This window comes from Callorhinus ursinus, unplaced genomic scaffold (genome assembly GCF_003265705.2).
Source record: "Callorhinus ursinus isolate GAN/ISIS: 27379988/994484 unplaced genomic scaffold, GSC_fseal_2.0 scaffold12, whole genome shotgun sequence".
Classification (NCBI taxonomy): domain Eukaryota; kingdom Metazoa; phylum Chordata; class Mammalia; order Carnivora; family Otariidae; genus Callorhinus; species Callorhinus ursinus.
In genome coordinates, this window is record NW_027397074.1 from 18,330,252 (window position 1) to 18,354,711 (window position 24,460).

General features: G+C 39.1%; 1 long non-coding RNA gene across 1 annotated transcript in view; it reads left to right on the plus strand.

Annotated features, from left to right (window-relative positions):
- Positions 1-24,460, plus strand: part of LOC141373783 (uncharacterized) — a 30,802-nt gene that overhangs the window by 680 nt on the left and 5,662 nt on the right. The gene's annotated exons all lie outside the window — the stretch shown is intronic.

The window sequence follows — 24,460 nt, forward strand, 5'->3', positions numbered from 1 at the left end:
AGGAAAAAAGTCAGCTTCACAGTTGTTTGATTATATACACTGGTATTTTAACTATGTGACCACAAGAGAAGGTGTGTACTTTTTAAAAAGAAGAAATGTATAAAAGAGGCTGAAAGTTATTGACAAGGCTTGCTAACCCTGTTAAACCCTTCTATTTTTTAGAAAAAATCCTTTAAAAGAAATAGTCCTCTTAGAAAAGGTGCCACACACATTAGAAATTGTTACCACAGGATTGTAGTTTTTTTAGCAATAAGGTTTTCCTGTGTGGTAGGATAAATGCATGCAAAATATTTCAGTCAAAATTTTGATCTACCAGTGGTTGTTGAAAGCTACAAAGCCCAGATGATCATATGAAAGTTTAAAAGGGAAATTCATGTACTTTATTTATTTCCTAGAGAGGTTTCTAAATGGTAATCCATAAATACTTCTGGATAAAAAGAAATCTGAGATTCCAAAATTATTTACTCTCTAATCAATGTCAGTGAAAATGCACCGAGGCAGCTAGATTTTGCTCATGGGTCCTTGGACTTTGGCTACCCAGCATTCATTCCTCCTTCTTAACAGCACCCAGTTTCCTTTGAGAAATTACTCCTTCTGCTTTGGAAATACTCCTGGTAAACTGGTATGTTAAGGTCTCTTCCCTGCCACTACAGATGAGAAGGTGGCCTTTGGAGGCTCTTTTTTTTTTTTTACCAGAGCCTTTTATTCTACAACCAGATGGAGCTGGGGGCTAACACTTGATGTAAGCTAGGTCAACTTAAAGCTAATGCCTGGGCGTCTAAATCTTGAATAGAGTAAAAATGAAACGGACATTGATAGGATTTACCTGTTCCTGCACTGGCACTTTACTCATTGAATCTAGGCACAGGCCTCCAGAGATTTGCATAAATTCTATGAGTTTTCATATAATTCCATTGTCCTTCTATTCAGCAGACTTGATTTGTGTTGTTTTCTATCTAAAAGCTATGATTCAGCTTCTATCTATTGATTTATAAATTCACCACATTGAACTATGATTTCAAAACTAAACCACAGACACATACACACCACCACCACCACCAACAACAACAACAACCTTACAACCTATGAAAGAATTTAGTCAGGAAATACCAACAAATGAAAAGATGGACGGAAAGAGAGAAGTGTGAATAGAGCTGTTACAAAGTTTTCAAAGATCCTTACAAACATGGTAATTGTCCCCAGTAGAAAAAAGGAGGGGCAGAGGGAGGAAATATCAGAGTATCACAGAAAAAATAGTTCAACTTTATCAGTAATCAAAGAGAAATAAAAACTAGATACCAACTTTTCCTCATAAAATTGAAAGTGATTTAAAACATTAATACTGTTGAAGAGGTGGTGAGATAAGCATTTTCACAAACTTCTGGTGGGTGTTTAACTGGCTATGAGTTTTCAAGAAAGCAATTAGCAATATGCAATATGAACCATCAAAAAACTCATAAACTGTACGAGTCAGGCAGGTAGAACCATGATGAGGGTTACAGAAAATGGGATTTATTATATGAATAGAGCTGTTAGTTGTGGGAAAAGCGTGGAGAGGATTTGAGAATCAGAGGAGTCACTAACCAATACTCAAGCACCAGGGTGGGTAGACAAGGCAGAGCAAATCTGAGAAACTGATGTAGATATGCAAAAGGGGATTTGTGGGAATATCTCTGGGGGGCCATTGCCTTTGAGGATCCCCAGCCAGACAGGATGGCTGATCTTGGGCCGCTATCCATCAGCAGGGCCAAGGGACGGGAAGAAAGGCTGGGTGCCAAGGTACCAGGAGAAGTGTGGGGACAACCAGGAACCTGATGAGCAACTCAGTTTCTGACAACAAAGATCTTCAAAGAGTAAGCCAAGCTGCTGCCTCACTTCTCTTTCCCAAACTTCAATTCTACCTCAAAGTGTGCAGGGTAAGGAATTCTGGGTAATATAGTTTCCAGTGTAACCAAGTTGAGACTAGAACAACCCAGCACCCATATCTTTGGATCTTGTAGTCCCATTCCACACTTAGGAATGGATCCTAATGAAGTGAAAAATGTAGCCAAAGATTAAATAAAAATATAACAGGGCTGTCATAGTTAACACAGACAAAATTAGAAATAAGTTAATTTCCAGTAATAGGGGAAATAGATTAAGGTAAGACACAGAAAGGACTTCCACACATTCATTTAAAAAAATATTTCAAATGGCCTTTTAATGACATGGTTGTGTCCTCATGATATAGAATGAAAAAGTAGGCACAAAATTATATCTGCATTAGAATTATGATTTTGGAAACATATGTGATTTGACTTTCCCTTTATGCTTTCTTATTCCCTTCCTTATTCATTCGTCACAAAGCAAGCAAATCCCAATATGGTTTTCCAGCGCACCTGGAACAAAATCCAAACCCTTCTCACAGTCTGCAAAGTCCTTCATGGTCCTGCCTTTGTGTTGATCTCTGATGGCTCTTTGCTTGGCTCATTCAACTCCAGTCCCACTGGGCTTTGGACAGTTTCTAGCCGAGGCTAACATTCTCCCGCCTTAAGGGCTTGGCAATTATTACTTTTGCTTAACATGCCCTTCTCCCAGATCCTGACTGACCCCTTCTCGTTATTCAGCTCTCGGCTCAAATGTCACCTCCTTTAAGAGGCCTTTCTCTGAGCACCTCATCTACTGTCTCCATTCCCCTTCCCACCCAGCAGTCATTCTCCCTCTCATTTTTTTCCTTAACTAAAATTACTGTGCTTTTTACTTAGCAGTCTACCTCACTAGAAAGCAGGGAGGGCCCACAAAAGTGGGAACATTATCTGTCACATTCATTGTTGTACCCCTGTGACTCTAAAAAAGCCACAAAGGCTCACTATGGTTTCACTGGTTGAATGGATAAATGAACAAATCAATCTTCTGAGTTTTCTACAGTGAGCATCTTCCCTTTTATAGCAAAGAAAAGGTATTTGGAAGGAATATGTTGCTTGAAGGGCAATCTCGTGTCACGAAGGATTTCACCTGTTACATAACTTAAGCTTTCCCAATTGTCATATCTAGTGATTATCCAGGACTATTTTGGCTGTTGTATTTCTCTTAAAAGATAGGTAGGAGTCTCCACTGTACAGGGAAAAAAAAATGTGAATTCAGTGTCAGCAAAACACAGGAATTTGTAAAGCATTCTCCCGGATAAATCACGTCATGTGTAGCAGTTAAGTAGCCAAAACCCCTTTTACCATGATAACACTCTAGAACTCCCAGAGATCATGAACTCAAAGCCTGTTTTAGGGCTACAACCATCTCCCCTTCTAGCTCAGTGTTCAGTGACTGTTAACACCTCTGTTTTGCCTCATCAACGCCACCCATCCAGCCACAATTCTACTCTCTTCAAGACTCTCAGCTCCTCCTGGTTTTGTGTCTTACCCTATCATGACCAAGGGGCCAACCACCCTGACTGGTTAATCCTAAACTTCCTTTGCTCTATACTTCAGACTCTCTGAGAAAATCTCAACTATAGAGAAATCCAACTGCTTATCTTCTCCAGGTTAGTGTCTTGGCTTTAAGCTGTCTTCAGAGGAACAAAATTTTATCTCCTTTTGCCTGAGATTGCCTTTTTACGTTCCAGTCTTTTGATGTCCTTAGTTCACTAGGTACTTAAATATAATGGAAGAGGTGAGGCAAGGCTTTGTGATGTCAGGCTATGGAGCCCAAACATTTTCACCTTCCCAATCCAACAACACACACACACACACACACACACACACACACACACACACACACACACGCAAGGGCGGGAGACAGTACTCTATATGTTAGGTTTCTTTGGAGCCTTCCCTCCACTGCAGTGGCCAAGCATCATCCAGGCAGCTGACATATGATTCACTCACTTGGCTGAGAACTAAGAGAAAAGGGTAACACAGACTCTCTGAAACCAGCCAGGCCTCTAGTCTGGGGAAATGTTTCATTCTTCCTGGGATAGGGCTAAGTTTTAGGCATAAGAAATGAAAGCATCCGAGTAGAGCTTTAATTAGATTTTATCCAGAAGGTAGAGTAAAACAGGTGCACCTATTTCTCAGAAATTCATTTTGGGGGATTTTTCATAAGACAATCTTTTCCAAAATAATCAATGACAAACTTCCAACACTCTCCTGTGGCTGATGAATTTAACTATCTTTAGCAAGCATGAATTCCACTGAAGGCAGATAAATAGACAACTTTATGGCAGGTAACTCTCCAGCCTGGCCTGTTTTGTGCTAACTTGATTCTCAGTTTTGTGGCAAATGAAACTTTGTGTGACAGGTTTCTTTTTTAGACTCTGAAACTGGCAGCTATATTGTTCAGTTTTATGGTTAAATAAATTTTGTTATCAGCCTCAGTGATTTTTTATGCTTTCCATGTCCCCCTAAGAGAAAGTAGGCAATCATCAGAAAGTAGCCATGGAGAACTTCCTCTTGCCTATTACTAAGTGCTGCTGGAGAAAAATCACCCTGTTAGGCAGATTGATTTCTCTATAAATTTGTGGATACCCACTTCAGTTGGGCTCACAGCATTCCCTGTCAATCTTCTGTTTCTGAACTCTTCTCTTATTCTCAAACAACTTTTTCAAACCTCTACTACCAACATTCCAATTCTTTCTTTATTCTCAGGAAAAGACTGTATGACTTACTTGGCATAGAAAATACAAGCCATCTGAAACACACTCTCTTCACACTCACTACAGTTATACAAAACTAATCTAGATCCAACTCTTCCCCCTTTCTTTCTGTTACCATAGAAGAGGTCTCCCTCTTCTGCTTAAAGTTCATCGCTCTGCAACAGACGGTCTGTAAGATGGATCCCAAGAGGGATACCTGGGTGGCTCAGTCAGTTAAGCAGCTGCTTTCAGCTCAGGTCATGATCGCAGGGTCCTGGGATTGAGCCCCACATTGGGTTCCCTGCTCCCTGCTCAGTGGAGAGCCTGCTTCTCCCTCTCCCTCTGCTGCTCCCCCTGCTTGTGCTCTCTCTCTCTCTCTCTCTCTCTCTCTCTCTCGGAGTCAATAAATAAATAAAATCTTTTAAAAAAAGATGGCTCCCAAGGATCCTCACTTAATGATATTCATGCCCTTGTGGCATCCCTGACTCTCCAAAGAAGGTTGGAAATAGGTGACTTATTCCAACAAATAGAACATAGTGAAAATAATAGAATGTCACTTCTTGTTAAAAATGTTGTAACCTCTGTTTTGGGTATTCTTTAGTTCTCTCTTGTTTTTTCACTTATTGACCCTGAAGGAAGCCAGCTGCTATGTTGTGAGCTGCCCTGTGGAGAAGTTCATGTGTCTAGGGAGGCCTCTGGCTGACAGCCATCAGGGAACAGAGGTTCTTAGTCCAAGAGCCTGTGAGGAAGTGAATGCTCACAATACCCACATGAGCAAGTTTAGAAACAGATCCTCTCCCTTCCCCCCACTCTTGAGTCATCCGATGAGACCACAGTCCAAGCAAGTAGCCTCTCAGCAACTCCATAAGAGACCTTTAGCCAGGTGAACCCGGTTAAGCCATGCCCTGGTTTCTGACCTATAGGAACAGTGAGATAATAAATATTTGCTGTTTTATGCTGCTAAATTTGGGAGTAATTTATTATGTAGCAATAGATATCTAATACAACCTTCATCTATGCTCTGGATCTTTCTCACCTGCTTCTTTTTTTTTTAAAGATTTTATTTATGTATTTGACAGAGAGAGACACAGTGAGAGAGGGAACACAAGCAGGGGGAGTGGGAGAGGGAGAGGCAGGCTTCTCACGGAGCAGGGAGCCCGATGCAGGGCCCGATCCCAGGACCCTGAAATCATGACCTGAGCTGAAGGCAGACGCTTAATGACTGAGCCACCCAGGCGCCCCTCACCTGCTTCTTTTTTCCACATCTTCAAATCTTCCCTCTCAACCCATTCCTTCTAATTAGCAAGTGCTCATGGTAAAATGATTTTTTAAAAAAGAAAATCTTCAATTCCAATTCCCCTTCCAGCTACAGCTGTATGTCTCCCTTCCTTTTAGAGCCAAATTTCTTGAGTTATCCACATGTACTTAATTCCCCTTGCATTCATTTTCTTTCCATTCCATTCACTCCCTATACATTCCACTGCAATGTAGTCTTTAGCCCCATGGGTTCCACAGAAACTTCTCTTCCCCATGTCTCCAGTGTATCCAATGGGAATTTTCAGACCTTATTTTGCTTGACATTCAGTACACTTCATTCCTCTGAAAAATGTTTTCCTTCCTTCCTATCAATTATACCAGACTCCCTGGTTTTCCTCCTTTCAGAACATTCCATTTCAGCCTCTTTTGCAGGCTCTTTTTACTCTGCCCTAAAAGCTTGTGCTTCTCAGGACTTAGCCCCAGGTAGTCTGTACTTCTCACTCTATATACACCACTTGGGCAATCTTACTTCCTAATGAATCCCAAATTGATATTCCCAGCTCCTTCCTCAGCTCCAAACACATATATCAAATGGCAGGGAACTGACATTTTTAAAGTATTTTGAAATAATTCTTTAGACTGCAGGAAGAACAATGAATTGGAAACCATTTGGAAGGCTGCTACAGTTATCCAGGCAACAGATAATAATGGTGTCCTGGCCATGGTTGTGGCATTGTGAATGGAGAGAAGTGGACAGAATTGTAAAGTATTAAGAAAAGAGAAAGATAACAATTGCATATACAGACAGATGGAAGTCAAGCTGACTACTTTTCTAGTTTAGGCAAGAATGGTCAAATAGTAATATCATTTGCTAAGGTAGAAGAAAAAAAAGGCAGATGAGGGTAGTACTTAATGACAAGGTTAGTTCTGTATTTGCTGAGAGGAGCAGTGGCTCACAAACTTGCACGTACATCACAATTACCTAGAGGGCCTGTTAAGTCACAGATTGTTGCGCCTCATCTCTAGAATCTCCAATACAGTAATTCTGAAGTGGGGCCTCAGAATCTGCATCCTAGCCAGTTCCCAAATGGTACTGATGCTGCTGATCTTGGGACCACACTTTGAGAACTACTGCTCTGGTCTTCTTGAAAATACAGACTCTTAGGTCCCATCCTTGTACTACCAAATCAGAATCTACATTTTAAAAAAAAATCCTCGCATTGTTTATATGAACATTAAAGCGCTTTTATTGAGGTGCAATTGACATGTAACATTATAGTAGTTTTGGGATGAACATTAAAGGTTGAGAAGCATTAAAGCTCTCATTTGGATGGTCCTGTGTAAGTCAGACAATTTCAAGTTCACCCTGTGAATATGGCTTTTGTGCTGTAGAATTATTGTCATAACTACATGTAACTTTCATCTTTCAAACTGGTTTAAAAAAAAGGGGTCAAATCATGTGTGTGGTCGTACTCTTTGCCTCATTAATTAATCCTCCTCTAGATATAAATTTCCTTCTTGAAAACATAGAAACCCTAACAATAAATACACAGTGTTTCACATAAATTGGAATATGTTGTATGTAAACCAAACACTTGGTATTCTCTCTGTGGTTTGTATTCTACTTGCAAAGTTTTTCAGTTGATTTGTTAGGCTTTTCACAGGTTGCCTTTTATTATTTTAAGATTTATTTATTTTTAAGAGAGAGTCTCAAGCAGACTCCACGCTGAATGAGGAGCCCAACGTGGGGCTTGATCTCATGACCCTGAAATCACAACCCTGAGATCACAACCTGAGCCAAAACCAAGAATGGGAAGCTTACCCAACTGTACCATCCAGGCGCCCCTCACAGGTTGCCTTTTTGAGGTTGCTGCCTGCCACAGTTTTCAATTTTACTCCAAGCTGAAATATAACCCCTGTCTTAACTTCCTAAAGCAAGACCTGGCTATAATTTTACCAGAGACTTGGGGATCTATGGAATGGAGACTTGCAGAAAACCAGTCCCTGCACACAAGTGCTTCAGGAGTTCACAGCTACTCCTTCCCAAGGAATATTCTGACCTTTGACTTTATTCCTTGACCTGTTGCTAAAATGTACTTCACCTGCCCCACCCTCAACCCCTGCCTCTGTCCCATGGTTATGCCTCTTCCAAATTACCACCTACCCGGAACACAGAGAAAAATCTAGTTTTCCCCTTTTGTCCTGGTGCAAAGCCTGCCCCACTCCGTGGGTGTCATTTACAGTCTAGCTCCTTGGAGTCCTTGAAACTCTCCAATCTGGAAGAGATTTTGGCTTTATCTTTGCATAGTCAAAAGGTCCATTGGAGGTTTCTAATCACCACTCCTCTACCCCCCACAAATTTACTTGCCTTCAGATGCAGTTGGTGAAATAGAAAGATGCTGTAGGGTTTTTCAAAAACGCTAAACTTCTACCTGCAGATAGAGCACCCTTTCCACATAAAATAGTTTTGTTCATTCATTCATGTGATAGATCCAACTGTCAGAAAGTCACATGTGTGATGGCTGTGTTTTTAAACAATATTAGTGGTCATTTGTGCATGCTTGCTGTATGACTACAAAGAATGACTCAACTATGAGTCAAATGCCCGTTTTTTACTCCTCATTTCCTTTTTCCAGTATTTTTCAAAAGTTTCCTGCTAATTGACATAATTTCAGTGAAATTAAACTTACACAAAGTCTTTTTTATCAGGCAGTGAGGGAACAAACAGATATTCAGTGGGGGGAAGATGAAACTCAACTTATACCTCACACTATACACAAAAATTAATTCAAGATAGATTATAAACCTACACATAAAATGGAAAACTATAAAGTTTCTAGAGGAAGTCATAGGAAAATATCTTTGCAATCTTCGGGTAGGCAAAGATTTCCCGAGGAAAGCACAGAAAGCACTAACTGCAAAAAAGAAAACAAGAATTGGTAAATCAGACTTCATGAAAGTTAAACACATTCAAAGGACACTGATGAGAGAATAGACAAGCCACAGACTGGGAGAATATGTTTGCAACACATACATCTGACCAAACACTTGCAACCAAAATATGTAAAGAATACATACAACTTAATAATGATTTAAAAAACCCAATCTTAAAAATAGGTGAAAAGATTTGAACAGACACTTCATAAAAAATATACATCAATGGCCGATAGACACTGGAAAGATGCTGGACATCATGTTCTCATATAACTTTAAAGCACAATGAGATACTACAACATCCACTAGCTAGAATGGCTAAAAGTAAAGAGAATAAAAACTCTAAACTCTCATATATTGCTAGGGGGAGTATAAAATGATGTAACCACTCTGGAAAATTGTTTGGCTGTTGCTTGTAAAGTTAAACATATCCTTACTATACGTTCAGCTATCCCACTCCTAAATGTACACCCCAGTGAAATGGAGGGGTGACTGCCCAGACACCGATATGCAAATGTTCATAGCAGCTTTGTTCCTAGTAGCGCTAGATTGGAACCACCGCAGGTATCCATTAACAGGAGAATGGGTCAACAAAGTGGGGTATAGTCATAGAGTAGAATACAACTCAGCAATAAAACTGACAATTGATGTAACAACAAGGATCAATCTCACAGCATTATGTCCCAGTAAAAGAAGCCAAACTCAAAAGAATACATACTGTATGATTTCACTTACATGAAGTTCAACAACAGGTAAAACTGATCTATGGTTACAGAAATCGGAACAGTTGGGGATGGAGGTGGTGGGAGTGACTGGGAATAGGCTGAGAGAACTTTCTGCCATGACAGAACATTCTATCTCTTGTGCGAGTTTTGTCAAAAGTGATGGAATTGAGAAATGGAAGGAAAACTTCCAAATTCATTTTATGTGGCCACCATTACCTTGATCCCAAAACCAGACAAAGATCCCATCAAAAAGGAGAATTACAGACCAACATCCTTGATGAACATGGATGCAAAAATTCTCACCAAAATACTAGCCAATAGGATCCAACAGTACATTAAAAGGATTATTCACCACGACCAAGTGGGATTTATCCCTGGGCTGCAAGGCTGGTTCAAAATCCGCAAATCAATCAACGTGATACAATACATTAACAAAAGAAAGAACAAGAATCATATGACCCTCTCAATAGATGCAGAAAAAGCATTTGACAAAGTACAGCATCCTTTCTTGATCAAAACTCTTCAGAGTATAGGGATAGAGGGTACATACCTCAATATCATAAAAGCCATCTATGAAAAACCTACAGCGAATATCATTCTCAATGGGGAAAAGCTGAGAGCTTTTCCCCTAAGGTCAGGAACGCGGCAGGGATGTCCACTCTCACCACTGCTATTCAACATAGTATTAGAGGTCCTAGCCACAGCACTCAGACAACAACAAGAAATCAAAGGCATCCAAATCGGCAAAGAGGAAGTCAAACTCTCACTCTTTGCAGATGATAGGATACTGTATGTGGAAAACCCAAAAGACTCCACCCCAAAACTGCTAGAACTCATACAGGAATTCAGTAAAGTGGCAGGATATAAAATCAATGCACAGAAATCAGTGGCATTCCTATACACGAACAACAAGACAGAAGAGAGACAAATCAAGGAGTCGATCCCATTTACAATTGCACCCAAAACCATAAGATACCTAGGAATAAATTTAACCAAAGAGGCAAAGGATCTGTACTCAGAAAACTATAAAATACTCATGAAAGAAACTGAAGAAGACACAAAGAAATGGAAAAACGTCCCATGCTCATGGATTAGAAGAACAAACATTGTGAAGATGTCAATGCTACCTAGAGCAATCTACACATTCAATGCAATCCCCATCAAAATACCATCCACTTTTTTCAAAGAAATGGAACAAATAATCCTAAAATTTGTATGGAACCAGAAGAGACCCAGAATAGCCAGAGGAATATTGAAAAAGAAAAGCAAAGCTGGCGGCATCACAATTCCGGACTTCCAGCTCTATTACAAAGCTGTCATCATCAAGACAGTATGGTACTGGCACAAAAACAGACACACAGATCAATGGAACAGAATAGAGAGCCCAGAAATGGACCCTCAACTCTATGGTCAACTAATCTTTGACAAAGCAGGAAAAAATGTCCAGTGGAAAAAAGACAGTCTCTTCAACAAATGGTGTTGGGAAAATTGGACAGCCACATGCAGAAGAATAAAACTGGACCATTTCCTTACACCACACACAAAAGTAGACTCCAAATGGTTGAAAGACCTAAACGTGAGACAGGAGTCCATCAAAATCCTAAAGGAGAACACAGACAGCAACCTCTTCGACCTCAGCCGCAGCAACTTCTTCCTAGAAACATCGCCAAAGGCAAGGGAAGCAAGGGCAAAAATGAACTATTGGGATTTCATCAAGATAAAAAGCTTTTGCACAGCAAAAGAGACAGTCCACAAAACCAAAAGATAACCGACAGAATGGGAGAAAATATTTGCAAATGACATATCAGATAAAGGGCTAGTATCCAAAATCTATAAAGAACTTATCAAACTCAACACCCAAAGAACAAATAATCCAATCAAGAAGTGGGCAGAAGACATGAACAGATATTTTTCCAAAGAAGACATCCAAATGGCCAACAGGCACATGAAAAAGTGCTCAACATCGCTCGGCATCAGGGAAATCCAAATCAAAACCTCAATGAGATACCACCTCACACCCGTCAGAATGGCTAAAATTAACAAGTCAGGAAACGACAGATGTTGGTGGGGATGTGGAGAAAGGGGAACCCTCCTACACTGTTGGTGGGAATGCAAGCTGGTGCAGCCACTCTGGAAACAGTATGGAGGTTCCTCAAACAGTTGAAAATAGAGCTACCCTACAATCCAGCAACTGCACTACTGGGTATTTACCCCAAGGATACAAATGTAAGGATCCAAAGGGGTACGTGCACCCCAATGTTTATAGCAGCAATGTCCACAATAGCCAAACTGTGGAAAGAGCCAAGATGTCCATCGACAGATGAATGGATAAAGAAGAAGTGGTATATATACACAATGGAATATTATGCAGCCATCAAAAGGAATGAGATCTTGCCGTTTGCAACGACGTGGATGGAACTGGAGGGTGTTATGCTGAGTGAAATAAGTCAATCAGAGAAAGACATGTATCATATGACCTCACTGATATGAGGAATTCTTAATCTCAGGAAACAAACTGAGTGTTGCTGGAGTGGTGGGGGGTGGGAGGGATGGGGTGGCTGGGTGATAGACATTGGGTAGGGTATGTGCTATGGTGAGCGTTGTGAATTGTGCAAGACTGTTGAATCACAGATTTGTAGTTCTGAAACAAATAATGCAACATATGTTAAGAAAAAAGAAAAGAAGAAGATAGCAGGAGGGGAAGAATGAAGGGGAGTAAGTTGGAAGGGGAGACGAACCATGAGAGATGATGGACTCTGAAAAATAAAGTGAGGGTTCTAGAGGGGAGGAGAGTAGGGGGATGGGTTAGCCTGGTGATGGGTATTAAAGAGGGCACATTCTGCGTGGAGCACTGGGTGTATGCACAAACAGTGAATCATGGGACACTACATCAAGAACTAATGATGTAATGTATGGTGATTAACATAACAATAAAAAATTTTAAAAAATAAAATAAATAAATCATGCGGATGTAAAAAAAAGTAATGGAATTGGACACATAAGATCTATGTGTTTCCTTCTATTTAAGTGATATCTCAATATTTTAAAACTTGAGCAGCTTAAAATAATATAGTAACTGCATTCTGCCTCTTATAACCATGGATCCATTGATTCTACTAATTCTACCAATGGTCAACTACTCAGTGGTAGTGATGGATAGCAGTTACATGTGTAGTCTAGTCAAGTAAAACTCTTGTTACTATGAATCTTCTGAATTTTGTTAAACATACCTGCAGATTTATTTTAACTTATGTATTCATCTACACCAAATGTAGATTTGTTTTCAACTCACTTTTTTCAATGCTTTTGTTTATCTTTATCTTCTGATCTGAAAGGTCTTCAACATGTTGTCCCTTGTTACCAAAATCCCCCCCAATGCAATACACACAGTTCAAGTGCCATTTCCTCTGTGAAGCTGTTATTTCCCCCGCAGCTAACATAGCTCTCAATTCTTTCCTAAACTAGGGAAGCACTTTTTCTCTCAAGTACTAATTCCCATGATGACGAAACAGCTTAAAATATATTTAGAGTTTTGTTTCTGGAATGACCTTCTTTTCTAGAATGTAGGCCACACAGGGTTGGGCACACAGAAGGCACCCAAATGCCTAAATAAATATATGAACTAAAAAAGTTTAATCTCATATAATGTGGATTTCCTTCCCCTGAACTCAGAGTATACATGTAAGAAGATAATTTAAATGTGTTCAAATAGGTCTTGCCTTAATGAAAAAGAATAATTATAGGAAAATTTGAATGATACTTTAACTTTTAAACTCTTATGGTAAAAAATATATTGTTTTCGTAACCAAGGTTATTTTATACATTACAATCATTATACTAGAGAAAGTTCAACAAAATAAAATAAAAGTGATTGACAATTTCCTCCTTATTATCAAAAGACAAGAGACTGGTTTGACTAGAAGTATCTGTTTTCAATAGGCACATCCTGCTTATCTTTGGAAGGAAGTTAAAAGATAGCTCTATATTTCAGATTATTTGGGGCAGTAACAAACATTTAGCCTATTCATTAATGAGAATATTTTATACTCATATCGTGTGAAAGCCTGTAATATGTATGAGGGACTGTCGCTAAATAAGTGTATTTTGGTTTTCAGTGGTTACATTCTGTACTTGATGACTGAGATTCATATCAGTCAGTCCTGTATTATAATAACAATAACAGAAATATTGCTAATAAGTGATGATTCATTACACTGGACGTACAAACTTGGCTTCATGAATTTGCTAATTGTTTTTCACTGTTCTGGACAGTAGCCAGTCTCTATTCTTTTTTTTTTTTTTAAAGACTTTATTTATTTGACAGAGAGAGACACAGCAAGAGAGGGAACACAAGCAGGGGGAGTGGGAGAGGGAGAAGCAGGCTTCCCACTGAGCAGGGAGCCTGATGCGGGGCTCAATCCCAGGACCCTGGGATCATGACCTGAGCCGAAGGCAGATGCTTAACGACTGAGCCACCCAGGGACCCTGCCAGTCTCCATTTTACTACATGAATATTTCAAAGACCCTGCCAAATAAGTTCATAAAGAAAGTAGGAATTAATATAGTATTAAACAAAGTACAGTAATGCAAATATTCTATACATCAGATCCTAAGGTAAAGATATTGACTAAATTGAAAACCACCAGAGGGCAGCTTAATACAAAAGTGATGGATACTTGAAAGAGTATGGTAGTTGAGAGATGATGGACTCTGAAAAACAAACTGAGGGTTCTAAAGGGGAGGAGGGTGGGGGGATGGGTTAGCCTGGTGATGGGTATTAAAGAGGGCACGTTCTGCGTGGAGCACTGGGTGTTATGCACAAACAATGAATCATGGAACACTACATCAAGAACTAATGATGTAATGTATGGTGATTAACATAACAATAAAAAAATTTAAAGAGAAAAAATCCCCTCCCCCCATTTTTTTGGCCGCAGCTAAATTGGACAGGAGGTCAGGCCACTTGGCCAATATTAAAATTTTTTAAATGTGATCTTAGGTTTTCCTCCCTGTGGTGGCCAGTGCTTTTCCTAAGAAAGAAGTAATTGACACCACTAATTTGTTTTGTTCTAATTTAATGGAATTAAAAATGAAAATTAAGATGATACTGATGATTCTCTTTTAAGTACTTTTCATAATTTTAAATAATTGATGTATGCAGCTGTTTGCTTTTTGTCTCTGCCTCTTGTTTAAATACTCTATGAGGTCAAGGACATGTACTTTAAGGACCTTGCCAAGTACAGTGGCTAGGAGGTTGGCTTTCAATAATTACTTGTTTCAATTAAGTAATTAACTGTAAATTCTTAAAGGACTAACATTTCTGGAGACTATTCTATGTTTCCATATAGTCAACAGCAATACCTCTCTCTATCCATCCACACACCCACCCATCCATCCATCCATCCACCCATCCACACATCCATCCATCCATCCATCCATTCCTCCATCCATCCATCCATCCACACACCCATCCATCCACACAGACATCTAACCCTCAAAGAGAATCTTCAGAAAGAGTTCCTTTCTCTTTGGTAATTGAAAAAGAAACTTTCTCAGTGAAGATTTCCCAGTTCAAAGATCTTCCTTCTAGAATGCATAAAATTGCTTGAGGAATCTTTACAATAGGGGAAGTCTCATTTTTTTTTTTTTTTACAAGACTGACAGCTCTCCTTCTTGTTGGCCAGTTCCCTGGTGAGAGTACGGGCTCACCATGCTGTTTCCCTCCTGGTTGCTGGTTAAGAACTACCTTTTGACAAACTAAAAGATGAAGCCTTTCTTCTTTCACATGATTTATGTTATTTGTCTTGTAGTGTGTCAGAGTTTCTGAAGAAAATTCATTGTCATTCTTGTGGCTTCTTAATAATAAAAATGAATCTTAGGATTCTGCCCTGGACCATGATCTCTTCTCACTTAAAAGCCCCCACAACCTTAACCATCATCTCTATGCTGATGCCTTACAAATTTGTACATTAAGCCCTGACTGTTTCCCAAAACTTCAGACTTATGTATCCACCTGGATGATCCACAGCCACCTTCTACCCATAGTGAAAGGACAGGGAGGAAAGGGAAGGAAAATGAGAAGAGGGGAGAGAGAATAGAGAGACTGAGTGTTTTTGTAGTTTACTTTCCACCTCTCCTCCTCAAAAACTGTGAGAATAGAAACTTCTAGAAATTTTTGGCATCCGTCAACAGCAGAGGCTTGTCTTCCTTCCATCTGAATATCTGGGAAGACAATGCCATTCAGAGAGCCCAAAGACAGTGTGGGGCAGGTGAGATAGAGTAAACTGTCAGTGTTTCATTTTTAGGCAAAAAGAGAGGCTAAAGAAGATACCTCTCCCCCAAGTTCTTCAAAGCCTACATGAGGCAGAGAGAAGATACAAATGTCCATATCCCGAGGCTTGGGGATGCTAAGGATTAAGCCAGTGGTCTGCCAGAAGTCACTGTAAGGGGATCACCTAGAGCTGGGGGCTAGGTGGCAGAAGGATATCCTCCCCAAGTGGGCTGAAGGGAGGCAAATCAAGGGCATGACAGAGTGATGGGGTAGGGAAGGAGGGTCAGGGGTTGGGGAAGAGAAAGGACAATCACAGGTCCTTAACAGTGTTTGCCCAGAGAGGAGACGGAAAGTCACACTGTCCAGGCACTCAAAGAGCACTTGCAGTAAGGGTGGGACAAGACACCCCTCACCTGTGGTCCGTGGGAACCAGCATCCTGCCCCCACTGCCATTACGTTCTGAGAACTGTCCCATCCCCCAGAGATCCTGAGAAGGGAGGGAATGGAAGAAATTTTGAGAAATGAGGGCAAGAGTTCACACTTTGTAATGATAAAATAGTGAGCCAACTCTGACTGGATGTTTACCAAAAGGCACTCAATTTTATGCTGAAAGTAACTAAGCTCCCTATAATTGACAAGATTAAGTGTTTTCACTGTCACTGGAAATGGGATCTCACAGCAAGTGGAGCTCAGTCTGAAGTAATAAAGTAATATTTCTTTATAACGGAGATGTGATTGAATTTTGTAACACCTACACAGAACTTATCCCACGTTCTCTCACCTGCAGATGAATTGTATATGTTCACTTTTACTATCTTTTCTCTCTTTGCTATGCATAACACCGGATTTTTATAATGTTGGGTTAACATTTAACTGTCTAACCAGTTCTTTTTTTCACTTAGTCAAGAACTGTGAACATCTTTTCAAGTCACCAAATATTTTCCTTTAGTGTAATTTTTTTAAAGACTTAATTTTTTGGAGTAATTTTAGGTTCACAGCAAAACTGAGAGGGGCTTTCCTATAACCTCCTTGCCCCCACACATGCACAGCCCTGTTATCAACATCCTCCCACCAGTGTGGCATATTTGTTACAATTGATGGATATACATTGACAGCTCATAATCACCTAAGATCAATAGTTTATCTTAGGGTTCACACTTGATGTTGTGCATTCTATGGGTGTGGACAAGTGTGTAATGACATGTATCCATCATTATAGTATTGTACAGAATATTTTCACTGCCGTCAAAGTCCTCTGTGCTCCACCTATTCATCTCTCCCTGCAGCCCAACCCCTGGCAACCCCTGAGATTCTCACTGTATCTATAGTTTTGCCTTTTCCAGAATGTCATATAGTTGAAATTACACAGTATGTAGCCTTTTCAGATTGGCTTCTTTAACTTGGTAATATGCCCTTAAGATTCCTCCACCATCTTTTGATGGCTTGGTAGCTCACTACTTTTTAGCACTGAGTAATATTTTATTGCCTGGATGTACCACAGTTTATTTATCCATTTACCTACTGAAGGACATCTTGATTGCTTCCAAGTTTGGGCAATTATGAATAAAGTTGCTATAAACACCCATGTGCAGGTTTTTGTGTGGGCATTTGTTTTCAACTCCTTTAGGTAAATACCAAAAAGTATGATTGCTGGATAGTATAGTCAGAGTAGGTTTAGTTTTGTAAGAAAATGCCAAACTGTCTTCTAAAGGGGCTGCACCATTTTGCATTTCCACCAGGAATGAATGAGAGTTCCTATTGCTCCACATCTTTGTCAGCATTTGGTGTTGTTAATTTTGGCCATTCTAATAGATATATAGTGATATTTCATTGTTGTTTTAATTTGCATTTTCCTGATGACATATGTGAAGCATCTTTTCATATTCTTACTTGTCATCTGTATATCTTCTTTGGTGAGGTGTCTGTTAAATTCTTTGGCCCATTTTTAAAAATTGGGTTGTTTGTTTTCCTGGCATTTTAAGAATTCTTTGTATATTTTGAATAGCAGTCCTTTATCAGATGTGTCTTTTGTAAATATTTTTGCCCAGTCTGTGGCTCATTCTCTTAACATCATTGTTCATAGATGACCATGTTCATGAGAACATCATTGTTCAGCAGAAGTTTTTAATGTTAGTGGAATCCAGCTTATCAATTATTTCTTTCATGGATTGTTCCCTTGGTGTTATATCTAAAAAGTCATCACCCACACCCAACATCATCTAGGTTTTCTCCTGTGTTATCTTCTAGGAGTTTTATAATTTTGCATTTTACATTTAGGTCTATGATCCATTTCACATTAATTTTTGTGAAGGGTGTAAAGTATTTCTAGATTCATTATTTTGCATTTGGATGTGTAGCTGTTTCAAGTACCATTTGTTGAAAAGACTATCTTTGCTCCATTGTGTTGCCTTTGCACCTTTGTCAAAGATTAATTTAATCACCTTTACATGGGTTTATTTCCAAGCTCTCTATTCTGTTCCACTGATCTATTTGTCTGTTCTTTTGCCAATATCACACTGTGTTAATTGCTACACTTTATAGTAAGACTTGAAGTTGGGTAATGTTAGTCCTCCAACTTCGTCTTCTCCCTCAATATTGTGTTGGCTATTCTGGGTCTTTTCCCTCTGCATATAAACTTTGGAATCAGTTTGTTGATATCCACAAAATAACTTGTTGGGATTTTGATTGGGATTGCATCTAATCTATAGATCAAATTGGGAAGACCTGACATCTTGGCAATATTGAGTCTTCCTATCCACGAACACAGAATATCTCTTCATTTATTTAGTTCTCTGATTTCATTCATCAAGAGTTTTGTAGTTTTCCTCATACAAATCTTTTACATATTTTGGGATACTACCATAAATGACACGGTGTTTTTAATTTTAAATTCCATTGTTCATTGATGGCTCTCAGTATAATTTTTTTAAATTTTATTTTATTATGTTATGTTAATCACCATACAATTTTTAACAGCAGCATTGTAATTGATCATATGGCTGTTTGGAAACTTAATTAACTAACCTCTTTCTTTTAAACAATATTTAGATTGTTTCTTGTTTTCTGCCTTTTTAAATACCAGGAAGATAATGAACAATCCTATACATATATCTTTAAGTGTTCCTAAGAAAATTTCTTTAGAATAAATTCCTTAAACTGGAATTTCTGGATCAAAAATTATGCTACTTTAAAGGTTTTTGATACATCTGGCCAAATTGACCTTGAGGAATGTTAACACTTTAAATTTCAACTGACAGTGTGTAAGAGTGCCTCTTTCCTTACATCCTCAGCAGTGCTGGGTATTACAGTGTTTAAATTCTCTTTTGAAAAAATGTTTTTGATTGAAAAAATTATGTTATTTTAGTTTGTAATTATATGATCACTAGGGAAATGATACAGTAAATCCCTCTATTGAGGATATCAATAATTTGCCATATGCTGTCAGTATTTTCCCCACTTTGGTATTTTGACAGGTATTGAGCTCATCTATGAGTACAGGAGAGTGGCATGAAGGTATGAAAATATCAGTAATGACACAAGCAATAGGTATGTGTGTGCATGTACATGTGTGTATAACCAAATGATTTATGCTTAAAGAAGTGGTTAATGAACATGGTATAAGAATCCTCTTTTACTCCTCAAAAAGTTAAACATAGTCCAGAATAGGAAAATTCATAGAGACAGAGAGTACACTAGTGGTTACCAGAGGCTAGGGGGAGGGGAAAATGGGGGTAACTACTAAACAGTACAAGGCTGCTTGTTGGAATGATGAAAATATTCTGGAATTAGACAATGGTAATGATTGCACAATTTTGTGAATGTACTAAAACCAACTAAATTGTACACTCTAAATGAGTGAATTTTATGGTATGTGAATCATATCTTAATAAATTCATTATTTTTAAAAGTCACTATGCTTATTTTTCAAGTGTACAAGTGATAATTTGAATAAAAGGACAACGTGTTTTAAATCATTTTCCCAAGGCAGAAGAAAGAACAGAGGACTCTAGGCTTATTGAGCCAACATTAATTCAAGGATAATGGGTGCAAGGTTTCCATTTGGGGTGGTAAAATTTTTCCTAAAATTAGATGTTGATGATGCTTGCATAGCCTTATGAATACACTAAAACCCAGTAAAGTATACACTTAAAATGGTGAATTTTATGGTATGTGAGTTACAATCGCAATTCTTAAAAAGCGTTTTTAAAAGTTGACACAGGGGTGCCTGCGTGGCTCAGTCAGTTAGGCGGCTGCCTTTGGCTCAGGTCGTGATCCCAGGGTCCTGGGATTGAGCCCCACATTTGGCTCCCTGCTCTGTGGGAAGCCTGCTTCTCCTTCTCCCACTCCCCCTGCTTGTGTTCCCTCTCTTGCTGTGTCTCTCTCTGTCAAATAAATAAAATATAAAAAAAAAGAAAAATTAAAAAAAATAAAAGTTGACACAGAGGGGTGCCTGAGTGGCTTAGTTGGTTAAGCATCTGACTCTTGGTTTTGGTTCAGGTCATGATCTCAGGGTCATTAGATCGAGCCCCAGGTCAGGCTCTGCACTCAGCTTGGAGTCTGCTTGGGACTCTCTCCCTCTCCCTTGGCCCTTTCTCTCTCTCTAAAATAAATAAATAAATCTTAAAAAAAAAAGTTGCTATATGACCCAGTCATTCTACTTCTAGGTATATGCCCAAGAGAAATGCAAATATATCTCCACACAAAATCTTGTACACAAATGTTCATGGCAGCAGAATTTATAAAAGTGAAAACAACCCAAGTGTCTGCTTATCAACTTATAGAAGGATAAACAAAATGTGGTATGTCCATACAACAGAATATTGCTCAGCAATAAAAAGAAATAAAATACGGATACATGCTATAATAGGACGAATCTTGAAAATGTTATGCTAAGTGAAAGAAGCCAATCACAAAAGATCACATACAGTATGAGTCCTTTTTTGTGAAATGTCCAGAATAGACAAATTTATAGAGGTAGAAAGTAAATTATTGGTTGTCTTGTGGGGAAGGGGAGAATGGGGAGCAACTGCTAAGAAGTAGGAGCTTTTTTGAGGGGTGATGAAAATATTCTGGGATTAAATGGTGCTAGTGATTGCACAATCTGAATATACTAAGACCCATTGAACTGTACACTATAAGTGTATGCATTATGTGGTATGTAAGAATTGCATCTCAATAAAGCTATTTAAGAAAAAAATACTATCAAGTTGTTGCAAAATGTTGAAACAAATATTGAAGACAGATGGTAGAAGGTAGTCTTTGCTAATGTGATATAAGAAAACCTCAAAGAAAGGACCAGTCTGTTCCTTTCAACCTTCTTCATGAATTATGGCTAGCATTTACCAATATCTTGAATTTATAATGACTCCTTTGACCCTTTTCTAGGTCTTGAGTATTTTACTTGAGGTTATTTCTCCCTCTCTCCCTTAGGGATTCACTGTCCTATGCTTGTGCACGTTGCAAATGTCCTGCTTTCTCGCAGGGCTTATGGAATCTATGTGCGTTTTGTTGTGCAACATCATGCTGTAGTGTAGAACAATAAAGAGTTTAACGCCATCTTCACATTTTTACCTTTACCTTGCACTCTTTTTTTAATAGACATGGTAAATAATGTTGATATTATGCACTCATGCTGGACAGTCACCACGTGATTGATTTTGCCAGAAGAAGAGCATTTACCACATGGCTGTGGTTCTTGTTATTCAACTCTCTCTCCACAAAAATTACATCTCCCTGGTAACTGGGTTGTTTTAGCCATTGTTTTGACTTTTAACAGCCTTGGAGGTGGAATCTTGTCAAATGTTTTAAGTTATAGCACTTGTGACTTCATTCATCAAACAAAATTCAGTACCTGTCATTGTCCAGGCATCATTCATTTATAATGAACAATAAAGAACTCCGTAAGATTCAAGTGAATGCTTGGAAGGCACCTTGTCCCACTACTTCTCATCTTCAGCTTTGTACTTCTCAGCTTCCTGGAGCGTGTGCTCAATGTCTTCCTTGCTCAAGTGGCTCTTGTCTGTAGTGATGGTAATCTTGTTCTCTTATCTACAGCAGAGACATTGAAGATGCATTAGCATCATCAAAAGCAACTTCAATCTAAGGAACGCCTCAGGTGGGGGGGCAGGCAGAAGGTATAGCCTGTTAGTTCAAACTTGCTTGAATCTTACGCATTCAACATGAAAGCAACTGCTGAAGATGAAATCTTCAGGGCAAAATCAATGATGAGGATAAACAGAAGATTCTTGACAAGTATAATGAAATCATCAGCTGGCTTGATAAGAACCAGACCGCAGAGAAGGAAGAAGTTGAACGTCAGCAGAAAGAGCTGGAGAAAGTCTGCAACCCCATCATTACCAAGCTGTACCACTGTGCAGGAGGAATCCCTGGGGGCTTCCCTGGTGGTGGAACTCCTCTATCTGGTGGTGCCTCCACTGGGCCCACCATTGAAGAAGTTGATTAAGCCAACCTGAAAATAGGTCTAGCATTGTTCTACACAAAACATTTGAAGGACCCAGGTTTGTGCAAATCTCATGGTAGTTTTAAAGTCAAGCTGCTATAGTAAATACACTGGGCATGCTTTATACTCAGATATGGAATATATGCACAGGGAAAGGAAATAACATTGCACTTTATAAGCACTGTATTATTAAGTGGAAAATGCAGTGTCTTAAATAAAACTGTTTAAAATTGGCACAAAAAAAAAACAAAAAGAATTCCAGTTGATCAATCAAATTGATTTTTCTCTTACAGATACTGGTAAGAGCACTTCAAACATGAAGGGGAGCATGGGGCGGGGGCTCGTCAGTTAAGTGGTGGATTCTTGATTTTGGCTCAGGTCATGATCTCAGGGTCCTGGGATCAAGCCCTGCATCAGGCTCCCTGCTCAGCAGGGAGTCTGCTCAAGGATGCTCTCTCTCTCCCTCTCCCTCTGCCCCCTCCCTGCTCACACTTACACACTCTCTCTCTCAAATAAATAAATAAATCTTAAAAGAAAACATCAACTGTGAATGCAATTAATTCAGGATTGTTTCTCCTGACAGATAATCTAGTCTGTCTGCTGTTGAATGACAGGCAAAAAAGAAATTGGGTAAGAAGAAAGTTATTTGAATAAATTCTTCTCGCATTTGTAGAGTGGTTTTGTTTTTTAGGGTTTTTTTTTAAGATTTTTTTTAATTTATTTGACAGAGACACAGCAAGAGAGGGAACACAAGCAGGGGGAGTGGGAGAGGGAGAAGCAGGCTTCTGCCGAGCAGGGAGCCCAATGTGGGTCTCGATCCCAGGACCCTGAGATCATGACCTGAGCCGAAGGCAGACGCTTAACCGACTGAGCCACCCAGGCACCCCCCGTTTTTTTTTTTTTAATTGTAATACAGTTGACATACAATGTTGTATTAGTTTCAGGTGTACAACATAGGGGTTTGATAATTCTATACATTACACAATGCTCACCATGTTAAATGTAGTTACCCTGTATTATTGTTATTACAATATCATTGACTATATTCCTGATACTAAACTTTTCATCTCCATGACTTATTTATTTTACAACTCGATGTTCATACCTCTTAATACCTTTCACCTATTTTGCCCATCTCTCCACTCACCCGACTCTGGCAATACGAGTTGGTTCTCTGTATTTATGAGTCTGTTTCTGTGTTTGTTTGTTCGTTTGTTTTATTTTTTAGATTCCACATATAAGTGAAATCATATATCTGACATTTCTTTGTCTGACTTCTTTTACTTAGCATGATACCCTCTAGGTCTATCCATGCTGTTGCAAATGGCAAGATCTCATTCTTTTTTCTGGCTGAGTAATATTCCATTGTATATATATGTATATCATATCTTATTATTCCACTCATCTATCATTGGGCGCTTAGGTTACTTTTGTACCTTGGCTATTGCAAATAATGCTGCAATAAACATGGGGTGCATATATCTTTTCAAATTAATGTTTTATTTTTCTTTGGATAAATATCCAGCAGTAGGATTAGCAGGTCATATGGTAATTCTATTTTTAATTTTTTGAGGAATCTCCATACTGTTTCCATGGTACTGAACCAATTTCCATTCCCACCAACAGTTCATAGGGATTCCCTCTTCTTCACATCTTCCCAACACTTGTCATTTTTTGTCTTTTTGATACTAGCCATTCTGACCGGTATGAAGTGATATCATTGTGGTTTTGATTTGCATTTACCTGATGACTGGTGATGCTGAGCATCTTTTTATGTCTGTTTGACTATCAATATGTCTTCTTTGGAGAAATGCCTATTAACGGGACACCTGGGTGGCTCAGTCGGTTAAGTGTCTGACTTTGGCTCGGGTCATGATCTCAGGATCCTGGGATGGAGCCCCGCATCAGGCTCCCTGCTCAGTGAGGAGTCTGCTTGTCCCTCTGCCCCCCCCAACTCATTCTCTCTCCCGGTCTCAAATAAATAAATAAAATATTTTTTTAAAAAGAAATGCCTATTAAGGTCCTCTGAGCATTTTTTTAAAGACTATTTATTTATTTATTTAAGAGAGAGAGTGTGAGCATGAGTGGGGGGGAGGGGCAGAGGAAGAGAGAGAAGCAGGCTCCTCACTGAACAGGGAGCCCAACATGGGGCTTGATCCCGGGACCTTGAGATCATCACCTGAGTTGAAGGCAGATGCTTAACCGAC